This window comes from Etheostoma spectabile, unplaced genomic scaffold, assembly GCF_008692095.1.
Source record: "Etheostoma spectabile isolate EspeVRDwgs_2016 unplaced genomic scaffold, UIUC_Espe_1.0 scaffold310, whole genome shotgun sequence".
Classification (NCBI taxonomy): Eukaryota; Metazoa; Chordata; class Actinopteri; order Perciformes; family Percidae; genus Etheostoma; species Etheostoma spectabile.
This window is the reverse complement of record NW_022605582.1, coordinates 32,925-48,456: the sequence shown is the minus strand read 5'-3', so window position 1 is coordinate 48,456 and position 15,532 is coordinate 32,925. Positions and strand designations below refer to the sequence as shown.

The 15,532-nt window shown below is 50.1% G+C and overlaps 1 protein-coding gene across 1 annotated transcript in view; it reads right to left on the bottom strand.

The window, feature by feature from the left end:
* The window catches only part of LOC116686064 (tetratricopeptide repeat protein 28-like), a gene marked incomplete at its 5' end in the record, with an annotated part of 133,170 nt that overhangs the window by 91,943 nt on the left and 25,695 nt on the right, over window positions 1-15,532 (bottom strand).

The window sequence follows — 15,532 nt, the reverse complement described above, 5'->3', positions numbered from 1 at the left end:
AGATGCGTGCCTTGTCTCTAGATGGGTTGGTGCGGCCTTTGATACCGACCTAAGTGAGATGTCGTGGGTCTCGTATTGTGTCACGTACCTGGGTTAGCCCGAGCCTATTGAATGTCCTGGTCTCTCTCTTCTCTGTTTTCGGGGGCCCCCTGTGATACGCGAGCATAGTGGGTGCGTCCCGTTCTCATGTAGTGCGGGCCTGGGAGAGCCGACCTGTGTCGTCCTGGTCTCTAAATTTTCGGACGCTGTGAACCGTCCTAGTGAGAAGTTCCTGGTCTCTTAGTTGTCTTGCCCTTTTGAGGGACCGAGCCTAGTTCGTGCGTCCTCGGTCCTCGGTTGTTTGGTTTGGGCCTTTTGATAACCGACCTATGGCAGTGCGTCCTGGTCCTCATATGGTGTCGAAGGTGGCCTGTGGACCGACCTAGGCGTGCGTCCTGTCTCATTGTGTGTCGGTCCTGTGAGACCGACCGGTATTGAGTCGTCCTGGTCTCTAAGTGTGTCCGTTGCCGTGAGACGCGCCCTAGTATAAATTCCCTGCCTCTAATGTGTCGGCCTATTGAGACCGACTCTAGTGAGGGGTGTCCTGTGGTCCTCTGTTGTCTCCTGTGAACCGCCTAGTGAGCTTCCTTGTCTCATTGTTCTGGTCCTATGTGAGACCGACGGGCCGTCGTAGATGCGGTCCTGGTCTCTATGTGGTGGCCGGCGGTGTGAAACCGCCTAGTGAGACATCCTTTCTCTATGTGTCGGGCCTTGAGACCGACCTATGATCGGCGTCCTGTCCCTGTGTGTTGTGGACTGTGAGACCGCCTAGCGAGGGGGCGTCCCTGGTCCACTCTATGTTGGGGTGCTGCCTTTTATGAACACTGACCTAGCGCGAGGAGGGCGTCCTGTCTCATTTGTGCTGCCTAGTGAAGACCTGACCTAGGTGAGCGGGGCGTTCCTTGTCTCATAATGTTCGGTGGGTCCTGTGAGACCGACCTAGTGAGGCGTCCGGTGCTCTGTGTGTTTGGGCCTGGTGAGACCGGACCCGGGTAGTTAATAAAGCTCCCTGGTCTCGGTTTGGTGTTTTTCTTGCCTGATGAGCCCAGAGCCTATTGAGGCGTCCTGGTACTCTATGGTGTGCGGGCCTGTTTTTTTTTGGGTGGGACCGCGCTAGCGAGGCGTCCTGGTCCTCATTTTGGGCGGGCCTGTGAGACCGACGGCCTAGTGAGGCTTCCTGGTCTCATTGTGTCGGCCTTGGGAGACCGGACCTAGGGGGTGAGAGGGAGCGTACCTTGGGTCACTCGATGTTCGGGGCCTTTGAGACCGACCTATGGATGGGGGCGTCCTGGTCAACGTGTGTTGGGCACTGTGAGGACCGACCTAGTTATGGCGTCGCTGGTCTCTTTTGTCGAGCCGTGTGAGGTAGCCGACCTAGGTGAGGCTTCCTGGGTCTCTGTGTGTCTGGCCTGTGAGACCGACCTCGTGAGGGCGTCCTGGTCTCTGTTGTGTTGGGTGCCTGTGATGCTCGCCCTAGTGAGGCTTTCCTGGTCTCTTTGTGTGTTGGGCCTGTGCGACCGGTGATCCTAGGGTTATGGGGGAGCGTCCTGGGTCTTCTGTGTGTCGGGCTCTGGTGAGACGCAAGCCAGTTAGGCGTGCCTGGTCTCATGATCTTGCGCCTGTGAGGACGCAACCTTGTGAGGCGTCCTGGTGCGCTGGTGTTCGGGGGCCGGTGAGAGCCAACCGTAGTGGGGCGTTCGCTTGTCTCATGTGTGTCGGGGCCCGGGTGGACACGACCAGTGAAGGCGGGTCCTGGTCTCTGTGGGTGATCGGGCGGTTGTGAGGGACCAGCCCAGTGTGCGTCCCTGGTCTCTGGGTGTTCGGTGCCTGTGAGTACGGCGACCTAGTTAGCTCCTGTTCGGTCTGGTGTTTTCGTGCCTGGTAACCGGACCTAGGTGAGGCCGTCCTTGTCTCTCTGTGTGTTCGGGCCTGGGTTAACCAACCGAGTGAGGGGATCGTCTCTGGGTCTCTGATGTTGTCGGAAGGAGAGGAGACAATTGGCTGTTCAGGTGGCCATTTTAAATCTGAAAGTAAAATATACCGTTACGGTCGTGGGCATTGGTACACAAAACATTGGAAATCGATGACCAAATGCCACAAATACACATTTGGGTGGGTGTTCTCTCCATGATTTTCACGTGAAGTCATTCAGCAGACAGATTCAGATATATTCAGATAAACATTTCAAATTGTTGTTAATATGACATACTGAAGCCCTCGGGTCCACCGCCCTCCGCCCCTACTTCTGTCGGCGGGGGTGCTCATGTTCTCTTGTCTCAAGACGCATCCAATTGCCAGAGGGGCGGAGGGGGGCCTGGCAGACATGCATGGGGTTTGTATTGGGTCCCCAAGCACCCGGATGCCGATCAGGCGTTGCGCGACCAGCCATAGCTGCTGGCGCGCCTGATCTGCTCGGGTGATCAAGAGCACGTCCGACGGAGAACTAGGTGGGGGGGACGGGAACGTTCATCACGGCAAAGATAGCTAAATGGTGTGATATGGGTCTGAGGGGGTAGTTGTCCTCTGTCTGGCTGAGAGGTGTGGTCCTCTGTCCTGCTCAGAGGAGGATGGGGGAGTTCCTCCTTTCTGGTGGTCGCGAAGGGTGAGGTGGTGGTCCTCTGTGGCTGGTTCTGTGCGGGAGCTGGTGGTCCTCTGTCTGTGGTCCGGATGGAGTGTTTGGATCCTCTGTCTGGTCTGAGGGAGGTGGGGTCCTCTGTCGGGGTTCTGATGGAATTGGGTCCTCTGTCTGGGGTCTGAGGGAGGTGGTTGTCTATGTCGCTGGGTCCGGGGGAGGTGGTGTCCCTCTGTCTGGGGTCTATGAGGTGGTGGGTGTCCTCGTCCTGTCTTCGGGAGGGTTGAGTGGGGTCCCGCTGGTCGTCTGAAGGGAGTGGTGGTCCTCTGTCTGTCCTGAGAGGTGGGGTCCTCTGTCTGGATCTTAGGGGAGTGGTGTGGTCCTCTGTCTTCATGGGGGGATGGTGTGTCCTCTTCTGTCGAGGGAGGGTGTGGTCCATCTCGTTCTTTCTGATGAGTGGGTGTGTCCTGGCTGTCTGGGGTGTCTGAGGGAAGTGGTGGTCCTCTGTCTGGTCTGAGGAGAGGTGGGTGTCGCTCTGTCCTTGTTGACGGAGTGGTGTTCCTCATGTCATGCGGAGGGATGTGGGGGGTCCTCTGTCCTTGGGGGTCTGGGGAGTTGGTGGTCCTCTTCGTGGTCTGAGGGAGGTGGGTGGTCCCTCGTGTCTGGGTGTCTTGGGGTGGAGGTTGTGTGTCCTCTGTCTGGGTCTTGAGGGGAGGTTGGGTCCCTCTGGCTGTCTGATGGAGGATGGGTGGGCCTCTGTCTGGTCTGCAGGTAGTGATGGTGTGTCCTCTGTGGCGTGTCTCAGGAGTGGTGGTCCTGCTGTCTGTCTGAGGGAGTGGTGGTCCTCGTCTTAACGGGTGAGTTTGTCCTCGTGTCCTTCTGAGGGAGGTGGGGGTCCTCTGTCTTTCGGAGGAGGTGGGTGTGTTCCGTGCTGTGCCTGTCTGAGGAGAGGGTGGTGTGGGTATCGGCCTCTTGCTGTCTCCGGATGGAGGTGGTGGGGAGGTGGTGGTCCTCTTTCTGTCTGAGGGATAGTGGTGGTCCTCTGTCTGTCTTAGGAGAGGATGTGGTCCTCTGCTGTCCTAGGGAGTGTGGGCCGTCATTGGGTCTGGGGGAGTGGTGGTCCTCTGTCTGTCTAGGAGGTGAGTGCGGTCCTCTTGTCTGTCTGAGGGAGTGGTGGCCGCTGTCTGATCTGAGGGAGGTTGTGGTCCTCTGGTATGTCTAGGAGTTGTTGTGGTCCTCTGTCTGGGTCTGATGGAGTTGGTGGTGCCGCCTGTCTGGGGTGCTGAGGGAGGGGTGGTGGTCCTCTGTCTGTCTGGGGAGTTGGGTTCCTCTTCTGTCTGAGGGAGGTGGTGGCCTTGCTGTCTGGTCTGAGGGAGGGGTGGGCCTCTGTCTGGTCTGGAGGGAAGCTGGGGTGGAAAAGCAAAGGAAAGTTAACTTGCATTCACTATCTGGATTCTTTATTAAAGATCTTTTTGGAGCTTTTCTGCCTTTATTTGATGGCCATCTATGGGGAGGGGTGGGGGGGGGGGGAGTGGCGGGGACATGCAGGAAACCAATCACGGGTCACTCCAACACCGGACCTCTGACGTGTGAGCCTAACGCTTCAAGCTTTTCTCTTATGTTTGTCCCTTTTTCCAGACGGCTTTTTTTTCATCTTGCGCTTTGGTTAACGGTGTTCAACACGTACCGGAACACTACTTATTAACTCTTAGGTTGGTTACAGGTATTTTGAAATTGTATGGGGTCAATAAACCTCATTTATAGGAACTTAGTTTTGGTTGAGACAGCATAAATTAGGGAATTAGTTGGATACTAAAAGTAAAGCTAATGTCAGTGTGTGAGAGTAATAACACAGCGAAGATTCGACTTTTACTCAACACTATTCAACAACACTGCCATTTGTTTAAACAATGCGATAAAGGAGAATAGACCCAAAATTAATGTAATTAGCAGATCTGTACTGGTGGCAGAAGAGCGTTGGATCATCATGTTTATTTTGGGTGGAATTAAAATGAACACGGGAGATAGGGAAGACAACTGAGTACCACATGGGACAACATGACGACAGCATGATACAGACATGAACAACATTCAATTTCAATCATTCAATAATGTTATGTTATAGGTATCAAATCACGACCACTAGGGGAGTTATCTCAAATACACTTTACAGATGAGAGCAGGTTTGACCACCTCCAGAATCCCACAGGAACCCAACAGTGTCCATGTACGTTTCTCCCGGAACACTGAGGACAATCATGTGACCAATGGAGACAACATGGGGATCACATGAGGACAACATGAAGACAACATCTGTCACCATAGGGCAGACAATGTAAGGCAACGCTGGAGAAAAAATGGGAAACATGAGACAACATGAAGGGCACCAGAAGACGAACATATGGCAACCAGAGACAACATGGATTACAACATTAGTAAACACAAAAGAACAACATGTGACGACCCACTGGGGGGACAACATGATGGACGAGACATGAGGGCAACAAAGACCGACTTAGGGCCACTGAGCCAACATGAGGAACAGTAGAACACATAAGAACACAGGTGACATAACATGAGGACACAGTTGGTACACAGTATACACAACATAAGGGACAACATGTTGACACAGAGGTCAACTGGGGGTTACAACCTGAGGACACCATGATGACAACATGAGGACTCATGGGGACAACATGAGGACAAGCATGGGGGACAACATGAGAGGTCAGTAGCAAAGAGTATGTATGATGAACTTTGCGATCCCGTAGGAACAGGGACTGAAATCATGTTTCTGTGATCAAAGATGTTTTGAGGTGCGGTGTGTCGTACTGGTCCTCTTTTAAAGGGACGCTCTGCTGAACATCTTTCGCTACCAACGCCCTGGAGGAGTCCGCCCTCTCTCACTCTCTCGATTGAAACACAGGCTCTGGGGTAAATGTCTTTAACATGGAACGTATCTTTTTCAGATCAGGCTACATTTCTATCGAACGCGCAAAAAAGATGAGCATCAAACCAAAAAAACCCATATTCTTACAGAATACTGCTCAAGTGAATCTCCACGCAGACACGACTTTGGACAATTATTTTTCCCTCATGAAGGGGCTTAGATAATTCGATGGATCAACCTTTCTTGCGAGGGAAAAAACCAATCACAAGTGTCCGTTATAGACATCCCCTGGGTTGTGTAATTCTATTTTGTATTTTCCTTTCTGGACTGACTCCGCGGCGGCCATGAAAGGTTGTTCTGCATTGTCCTGACTGGTTTTGCGGTTAAAGGGCTGATGAGTTCCAGGCTTTCTCCTGGCATCCGTCGCATCCAATGGTCTACTATAGGCAACGATCCCAGAGCCGCGCCATCGCCGTGTTCGCTGTGTGTTTGTGTGTGTGTTTCCTGTTTGCGTGTTCTGGCGCGTGGAAGAAGCGTTGTTGCCAGGCGTGGTGCGTGTTCCTTCTTTGTGTTGTTGTTCCTGGTTGCGGGTGCCGCGTGTGTGTTCCTGCCGTGATGTGTGGTCCTGCGTGTGCGTGTGTCCTGGTTTTGCGTGTTCCTGCGTGCTGTGGCTGTTGTTTCCTGTCGTGTTGTGCTGTGTCCTGCGTGTGTGGCGGGTCTGCGTGTGTTCCCTGCGTGCGTCGTGTTCCTGCGTGTGGGCGTGTTCCTGCGCGTGGTGCTGTATTCCTGGGGTGTGTTCTTCGTGTGTTCCTCGTGCGTGTCGTGTTCCTGCGTGGTTGCGGTGGTCCGCTGCTGCTCGTGGGGCGTGTTACCGTGTGTGTTCCTAGCGTTTGTGGTTCCTGCGTGCTTTCTGTGGGGGGGGGTGGGGGGTGTTCTCGCGTGTGTGTTCCTGCGGCGTGTTCCTGCGGGGTGTTCCCTGCGTGCGTGTTCCTGCGTGGTGTGTGTTCCTGCGTGTGTGTTTCCTTCGTGTGTGGTGTTCTGCGTGTGCGTGTTCCTCTGTTTGCGTGTTCCTGCGTGTGTTCCTGCGTGCTTGGCGTGTTCCGCTTGCTTGTGTCGGGTTCCCTGGCTTGTGTGCAAATAGTCTGTGTGGTGTCCTGCGTGGGTGTTCGGCTGCGTGTGGTGTTCCTGCTTGTGTGTTCTCGGTGGTTTTACCGCGTGTGTGTGGTTTTCCTGCGTGTAAAGTGTGTTTCCTGCGTGTTTGTTTCCTTTCCTGTGTGTTCCTGCGTGGTGGTGTTCCTGCGTGGTGTGTGTTATCCGTACTTTGTGGGGTGAGCGAGACAGTCCTTGCTCTTAAGCAGACCGTCGGCCCGACGTGGCAGTCGAGTCGTTGAGTCATTCTGTCAAAAATTAATGGGTTCCGTCCGTAAGATGTCAAATTATCAGTGTTGGATAGAGAGAGAAGGTATGAGTATAAGAGCATTATATCTAGAGAAAAGAAGAGCGAGGGGGGGGGGAGGAGGGTGTTGGAGAGTAGGTAGAGAGAGAGAGCTGGGGGAATAACCAGAGCTCCCTGTTGGAAGGTTCCCAGGCGAGTCAGAAACGGGGACTGATGTAGCTCCGACGTTATGCCTAACAAAGCTGCGCTGCAGCGCTCAATATTCTCCAAAAACTGGGTCACATGTGCAGCTGGGAGCGATAGGAGTGTCATGTCTTCACGCAGCTATAGACCTTGTCCTGTGGAAGCCTTGGTAGTAAAGAACTCCTTCTAGAGATTAGATTTAGTTGTCACTACGGGAATTAATGGCGACTCAACAAGTTATTAATAATCCGATGGTCAACTGGATTTTGGAGTATTTTTAATTGAACAAGAATGCGCTTTGTTTTTGCATGATCTATAGGTTGTTCTGATATTCTAGAGACCAAACACTCATCTCCTATTGTTGGGCATTTCTGTGCCTTTTACTGGCAGCGCAGCGGAGTAAAGAAAGAGGACGGGGCGGAGCATGTTCCGTAGGACAATCTAAGACATTCGGACTAATTATGAGGACATGCAGGGAAGTACATGCAGTAATACATGCAGGTGGACCTGCAGGAAGACATCCATGAGACATCAGGAAGACATGCAGGAGGACATGTCATGAAGAGGCATGCAGGAATGGGCCATGCAGGAAACGCGTGCCGGTGGACATCAGGAAACATGCCAGGTTGGACAGCAGGTTGGACATGCAGGAAGACATAGGCGAGGCGTACATGCAGGATGACATGCGGAGACATTCAGGAAGCCCGTATACCGTTTTCTCGGCCCCTTATCCCTCGCGTGGTCTGATGGCTCTCCACCCTCTCATGAATCTGTGTATGCTGTGCTGGCAGGTTTCGTCCCACTGTGATACAGCACCTTCTATAGTATTGCTCAGCCCGAACTAGACACTAATAAAGCAGGGTCAAGAACCTTAATTTAAGTTGAAATTGAAAGTGAACAGAGCATGTGTTGTGTTTGTGTGTGTGTTTAGTGTTTGTGTGTGTGTGTGTGTGGTGTGTGTGTGTGTGTATCCTGTTTAACTGTGTGAGGTTTGGGTGGTCCAGTGACGTGTAGAGTCCAGTAACTCGCGAGCAGGAGGGCTTTTGTGGGCCAAGAATGTTGGACCCCACAAGTTTAACAGTGCTTGTTTGGGTGAAGACTTGGTTTCTAGGATAGGGTATATAGATCAGGTTCTTGTAAGATGATGCAGGTAGCATTAAATTGTTATGGTTTAATTGTTAGGGTAGAGGCTAGGGAAGAGCATAGGCTCACTGATTGGTCCCCCACAAATATAGTCCGCCGCGATTGTGAGTGTGTTGGTGAGTGTGTTTGTGTCGAGTGTGTTGTTGTGTGTGTTGTATTTTAGATCGATTGTTTGGTGACAGAATACTCAGTACGCCAAACCCCTCTCAGTTCTATAAGTAAATTGGTGTCGCCTTGCCGACGAAACTTTGGAATCCGCTCAGTGAGCAGTGATCACTTGACATCCAGGAGGGGGCGGGGGAAAAAATCCGTTTTTAAGTGTTGATGTATTTGAAGGTCCAGGAGGACAGGCCTTCATCCCTGCCTCTTTGTCTTTTCCAGCTATATTTAAATGGTCTGTTTCTTGGGTCCAGGTCCAGTTCTCTCCCACACGATGGAATCTGTCAGTAAAATCATTGGGAAAGAAAAAGAGGCGGCCCGAAAAGTCAGTTCATTGTTTCGTGATGTTGCAGTACAGGAATTAGTCCATCGGAGGGTAGGGAGTGACATGGTAATTTATTGCCGAGGATGTCAATTGTCGGAGGCCGCACGGCGGCTGGAAATTCTTTCCAGCGCGGCGCCACGACTGACAGAGAATTTACTCAGAGATTTGAAGCTGGGGTGGAATGAAAAGGGGAAAACTCAAGCTGGTGGGAAAACAATGCGTTTTCCCCGCTGCGCCAAGTGGAGGTGTGAAGCCAAGTCATTAACGTTGTCCAATGCACGCGGCGTCGCTGCTGAGGCCCAGTTTGAGGCGGGGGGGGTACCCAAACGTCTACCTGGTAGGGGGATGAGGTTTTGCCTCGGGATTAAACGCAGACACCGTGCCCATACCCGCCCCGCGGCGCATGTGACATGTTGTTTTCATTAAGGCGAGTCTTGCTGGCTGTATAGGCTGACTCGGTGGAAAATGACCTTGTGGAAACAGCCTTTGCTAGAGGCGGGGCTGGGTGTAAAGTCTACGGGGCTGCTGTGGCTTCATTCGTAAGAGCGGTCGCTTCAATCGGAAGGTTTGGGTTGTTCGATCCCCGCCCCTGCAGTCATGACTTGTGCCTACCTAGAACCCCCCCGAGTTGCCCGCCGGGCTGGCGCATACGGAGTGTGAATGTGGTATTAATGTATATACGTGCTGAGCAGGTGGCACCCTTGGTACGGCAGGCCCCGGCCACAGTGTTGAATGTTTGTGAAATGGTGACTGTTTCCTTAATTTAAAATCCTTTGAGAGCTTTAATACTGGAACAAGCGCTATATAATACAACAGCACATTTCAATGATAATACCACAATAGTGTTGAGCCAAATATACCTGAAGATCTGATCGTGCCGGCTTTAGGGTTGACTATGGTGCCCTTTCACAATATCAACGACGATAAGAGTTTTGAAAAAGACAATCCTCATTAATGTGGAGCAATTACTAAGGTGGGTAAACATCCTAAGAAAGTCCCAGTAGAATACAATCCCTGTGCTGTATGCAACCTTTAAAACCAGGAAAAGGAGATACTTTTTAATTTCATTTTTAAGTTAAATTATTGCGTAAGTTATGATATCCAAAATTGCAGATGATGACCCGATCTTTGCACCCGTGGGCACATGGCATTCTGGGTGGTTCGGTCTTACAGTGGCGGTGTTTCAGGTTCAATGCTGGTCTTAACAGGTGAGGTTGTTCCTGTGCATGCTGGTCTTACTGTCGGGGTGGTTCAGTGCATGCTTGGCGTTTGGTCGTACAGGAGGTGTGTTCATGGTTCTTGCTGGGCGGCTGGTCTTACAGGGAGGTTGTTCAGAGTGCATTCCGAGGCGCTACTGGGTTGCGGGGACAACGACAGCACCCCTTCTCCAAATAGGGTGAAAGTCCCTGTGTTTGTTTGTGACCCTTAAAAGCCGTCACCCCCCGCCCCTCCTCCGCCCCCACACCAACACAACAACCTAAAGTAACAAAAAGCTAAAACAGACAGGCAATCACTACAAAAAATAATCGAAACATAACTTAGATAATTAATGAATACGAGGGGAGCCTGTCTTGCAAGAGAGGTCTTAAATAGCCGTTCATACGATAAAAGTTGTGTGGTGTGGTTGGTGGGGTGCGCCTCCTCCCGGAGGGCAGGGGTTGTACTCTCCCATGCAGCACATGGGAAGTACTCAGGGAAGTTTCAGAATGAAAAGTCCTTTTACTTTATTATAAGTAGTAAGTTTGTTTTTTGTATTTCCGAATGGCGAATAAACCAACGTTAATATCTGCTACAGAACAAGTCGCATAAAGTCTGCGTCATTAAAAAAAAAAATCAAAGCCTTTTTCTGGATATTTTAGCTCATTTAGCAGTAATGATCTTTAGCGGTAGCATTACTCATTCCACATTCCAAGGAAACTCCCGCTGGTGATTATGTTTTAAAATGGTTTTTTCTGCCTTCCAGGCAGGCCGTTTGTTTCTATTGTTTTCATTTATGCAACCGAAAAGTGGATTTTTTAACTAGTGTAGTAGAAATGGAATCAGCCGCTTCCTGAGAGACTGCGCGCGTTCGGCCCTGCTATCCTCTTCTGAAGCGGGATTTATCCGGCTGCGAGAGGTTGTTACCTCGCCGGCTGCAACTACGGCCCCGCATGCAAGACACCCGCTTGGAATGAAAAGGGCGCTGGGGTCAATCCTCTGCCACACTGAGACATGTTTAATGAGTAAGAAAAAAAAGAAATAAAACAGCTGTTAGCTGGAAAAAAAAAAAAAAAAAAAAAAAAAAAAAGCAGATAGAAGGGAATGGGGGAATAAACCCAAAATGGCTTTAAATTCTAAAACAACAGGATTCATTCATTCATTCCATACCATATTTATTATGACGGACCAGTTTTTTAAAAGTACATTACATTAACGATGAAAACTTAGACGGGCCTGAACTCAGGTTTACAAAAAAACTGGTTTGCACAGCAGATTCCTGTTCGCATAAACACATAACAGTGGTCCCGATCGATGAATATGATCGACACAAGGATTTTAGTATCTTGATTCAAAATATGGATCTCATCACTCCTTGAGCAGAGGCACGCAGCCTCGTACCCTGGTCTTCCCATTCTCTGCCAGCTGATGCAAGCGTTTTCCCAGGGACGCTCGAGGAGAAGTTCTACTCTTTCTCCGAGTCAAAGCACATGGACGAGGACGGTTGGCTGCAAAAATAATGAGAGAAGGGTTGCGTCACAGTACTGGAGTGTGCATCAGCACCACCCTCCTCCCTCTCCTCCTCCTCGCTCCTCGCCTCCTCCTCCTCCTCCTGCCTCTCCTCCTCCCTGCCTCCTCTCACCCTTTCTCCTCCCTTCATCCTGTGCTGAACAAGGCTCTCTCCCCTTTTTCCTCTCCTTTTTTCATCTTTTAATCCACTCAGATGAAGGCTCTTTCCACTTGCTCTCCGCCTCCGCTTTCTCTCTCTCTCTCTCTGTCTCTCTCTTCTGTCTCTCGCCTCTTTCCCTTCTGTCTCCTCCTCTCCCCTCGCTCTCTGTCCCTCTCCTTTCTGCTCTCTCTCTGGTCTCTCCCTTCTGTCCCTCCTCCTCGCTCCGCCTTTCTGTCTCTCTCTCCCCCCCCCCTTTCCCCCCCTTCTCTCCCTCCCTTTCCCGTCTCTTCCCCTGCTCCTCTCTTCTCTCTCCCTTTTCCTCCCCTGCTCTCTCCTCTCTCCTCTCTCCCTTTTCTGGTCTCTTTCTCTCTCTCCTCTCTCTCATTCATCTCTCCTCCTCTCTCTTTCTGTCTCGCTCCGCCCCTGTCTCCTCTCTCTTCGGGCTGTCTCCGCTCTCCTCCTCTCATCTCCCTTTCTGGCTCTTCTCACTCCTCTCTCCTCTCTCCGCTCCCCTCTCTTTTCTGTCTCTCTCTCTTTCGTCCTCTAACTTCTCCCTTATCGGTCCGCTCCCCCTCCTCTGTCTCGGCTCTCTCGCCTCTTCTCCCCTCCCTCCTTTGGTATCCGTTCTGTCTCTCTCTCTCCCTTTTTCCGATCTCTCCTCCCCTCGTTCCCCTCCCTTATATTGTTCTTTTTCCCTTCTCTCTCCTTCCTCTCTCTCCGTCGCCTCTCCCTCTCTCTCTCTCTCTCGTTCTGTCTCTCTTTCCTTCCGGTCTTCTACCATCTCGCTAGCTCTCTCCTCCTTCTCCTCCTCTCGTTCTCCTCTCTCTCCTCCCTCGGGCTCTTTCCATCCCTTCATCTTTTCTTTTTCTGCTCTGTGTTCCTTCGTCCCCTTCTCTCGCATCTCATTCCCCCCTACCTCACTCTTGCTTTCCCGCTCACTTCCTCTCCTCCCCTCGTTTCTCCTCTCTCTCTCCCCCCATCCATCTTTCCTCCCCCTCCATCTTTCGCTCATTTCCTTCCACTTTTTCTCTTTTCATTCTGCTTCACCCACACCAATCGCCCCGTTCCTTTCTTTTTCCCTCCTTCTCATCTCCCTCCCTCCCTCCCTCCCTCCTCCACTCATCCTGCTCCCTCCCTCCCTTAGCCGCCCTCCCGCCCTCTCCCCCTCTCCAGTGGGTTTATTACTGTTCTGCTTGGCTGGCTTCTTCCTTCCTTCCTAAATCCCCCCCCTCAGCCTGTGGTAGTATACATAAAACCTGAACTCCTTAAAGGCGAGCAGAAGGTTTTGGGTTGCCATCCTCTCGTCCCGACCAGGGTTTCCCCTGTGATGCGCCGTTAGAACTGACCTGAGAGCTTCGATCCACCTTCACAGAGCTCTCCATCTTATCGTCTCTAAAGCCGTGGTGCCGTGTGCATTCGGAATCGGCTGTCAATCCTATGTATATTCTGATGTAGACGTACCAAATGGATTCCCATTTACTATTACTATGAAATTGTAGGTTGCTCTCCTTGTCAATTTTGCGGTTTTGGACCGAACACATAGTTTTACCATGGTTTCAATTTCACCAAACTCTGCTTAGACCTCCAGAGTGAGTACATCTCACACTACTGTTTCATCATCCAAGGTGAGACATCTCTCTCAGTTTTAATCCTCCAGAGTGAGACCTCTCTCTCCTCTAGTATTTAAAATCTCCAGAGTGGAGACATCTCGCTAGTTTTATATCTTCCAAGTGACATCTCTATAGTTGTAAATCCTGCCCAGAGGTGGAGACATCTCGCCTAGTTTTATAACTCTCCAGAGTGACAAAGAATCACTCCGCTAGTTGTATAAAGCGCCAGATTGAGACCATCTACTTTTTTAAATCATCAGAGTGAGACAATCTCTCGTAGTTTTTTATCTCGCAGAGTGAAGACATCTCCTCTAGTTTTATCTCCATATTGAGACATCTCGGCGCTAGTTGTTAAAATTTATCTCCAGAGTGAGACCTCTCTCGATATTTTATCTCCAGAGTGAGACATCTCTCTATTTTATCTCCAAGTGAGACATCTACTCGCTAGTTTTTAAATTCTCCAGAGTGAGACATTCTCTCTAATTTTTATCTCCAGAGTGAACAATCCTCTCTAGTTTTATAATCTCCAGAGTGAGACATCTCTGCTAGTTTTAAATCTCCAGGAGTGAGACATACTTCGCTATTTTTATCTCCTCCAGAGATGAGACATCTCACTTTAGTTTTAAATCTCCAGCCTGAGACATCTCGCTAGTTGTTTATCTTCCAGAGTGGAGACATCTCTCTTATTTTATCTCCAGAGTGAGCCTCTCGCTAGTGTTTATATCCAGCGCCAGAGAGTGAGACATCTCGCTAGTTTTTTATTTATCCTCCAGAGTGAGACCATCTCCCTAGTATTTTTATTAAAATCAATCTATCCCTCCGAGTGAGACATCCTCACTGCTAGTTTTATTTAATTCTCCAAGTGAGACATCTCTCTAGTTTTTCATCATCCAGAGTGAGACTCTCGCTATTTTATCTAATCTCCAAGAGACATCTCTAGCTACTTTAGTTCTCCAGCAGTGGACATCTCACTAGTTTTTATAAGAATCTCCAGAGTTGAGAAATCTCTCTATTTTACATCTCGCAGAGGATACATCTCTCTCGTTTTTGAAATATCTCGCAGATTTGAGACAATCTCGGCTCGTTTGAATCTCCAGTATTGAGGACATCTCGCTAAGGTTTTTTATCTCCAGAGTGAGACATCTTCTCCTTAGTTTATGATCTCCAAGTGATACATCTCACTTAGTTTTATCTCCAGAGTGAGACAATCCTCTAAGTTTTATGCTCCAGAAATTGAGACACATCTCCCTCTCTAGTTTTCACTCGTCCAGAGTGAGACCTCCCGCAGTTTTTTTTTTATTCTCCCAGAGTGAGACAGCTCTCTCTAGTTTTATCTCCGAGTGAGACATCTCGCTAGTTAAACTCCAGAAGTGAGACAGCGTCATACTAGTTTTTATCCTTCCAGAGTGGACATCTCTCCTAGTTTTATATTCTCCAGAGTGAGACATCTCTCTATTTTCTTTCTCCAGCGTGAGACATCTCCCTTCTGCCTAAATCTTCGTTGGGACTGCACATTGCTCAGTAGCTCGTAAGGATCCCTCTCTGATACTCTTTCTCTCCAGCTGTTGGTCAGTCCACTGCTACCACTGGGATACCTTTCTTCTAGACCATACCACTTTGTTGGCAATACCTGCCTAAAAGAACCGTAAGTACCAACAGGTGGCAGGAAGTAGAACATGGACAGGAATGAACAGGACAGGAATTAGAACCGATCTTTTTGTCACTGATCCTCATAGGTAGTCCAGTGTGAATGTCTTTAAATGTTTTGTTTTGGTCATTTCCAAACCGGAAAAACCCAGTCGTATGATGATACCCAACAGAGCAAAGGAGGAACTCTCCATGTGTTATGAATCTATTTATTTAATAGTTGGCTGATTTATTTTTCCTTCTTTGTTTTTGTTTTCCTGCCGACTCCGGCAGAACCTGTGGTCATTTTTGATACTTTCATGTTCATTGACTAGGACAAAATGCACGAGGACAGACATTTTCCAACAAATCATCAATGTATACAGCATCCCAGCATTCTATTCTACTGCTAGTTCCCATAGCCCTTCTCCCTATAGTAGCCTCCGGGGATAATAATCCATAAAGCACATAATAACTAGCCAGCTGTATTTGTGTGTGTTTGATGCAGTGAGTGGCATCCAGCAGCCTGAAACCCCCATGAAGCCTCTTGATTTTCCCTCCTTCCTCACTGGGTCGGTCTCACAGGCCGGACCCACGTGAGACCAGGACGCCTCACTGGGTTGGTCTCACAGGCCGGACCCACGTGAGACCAGGACACCTCACTGGGTCGGTCTCACAGGCCGGACCCACGTGAGACCAGGACGCCTCACTAGGTCGGTCTCA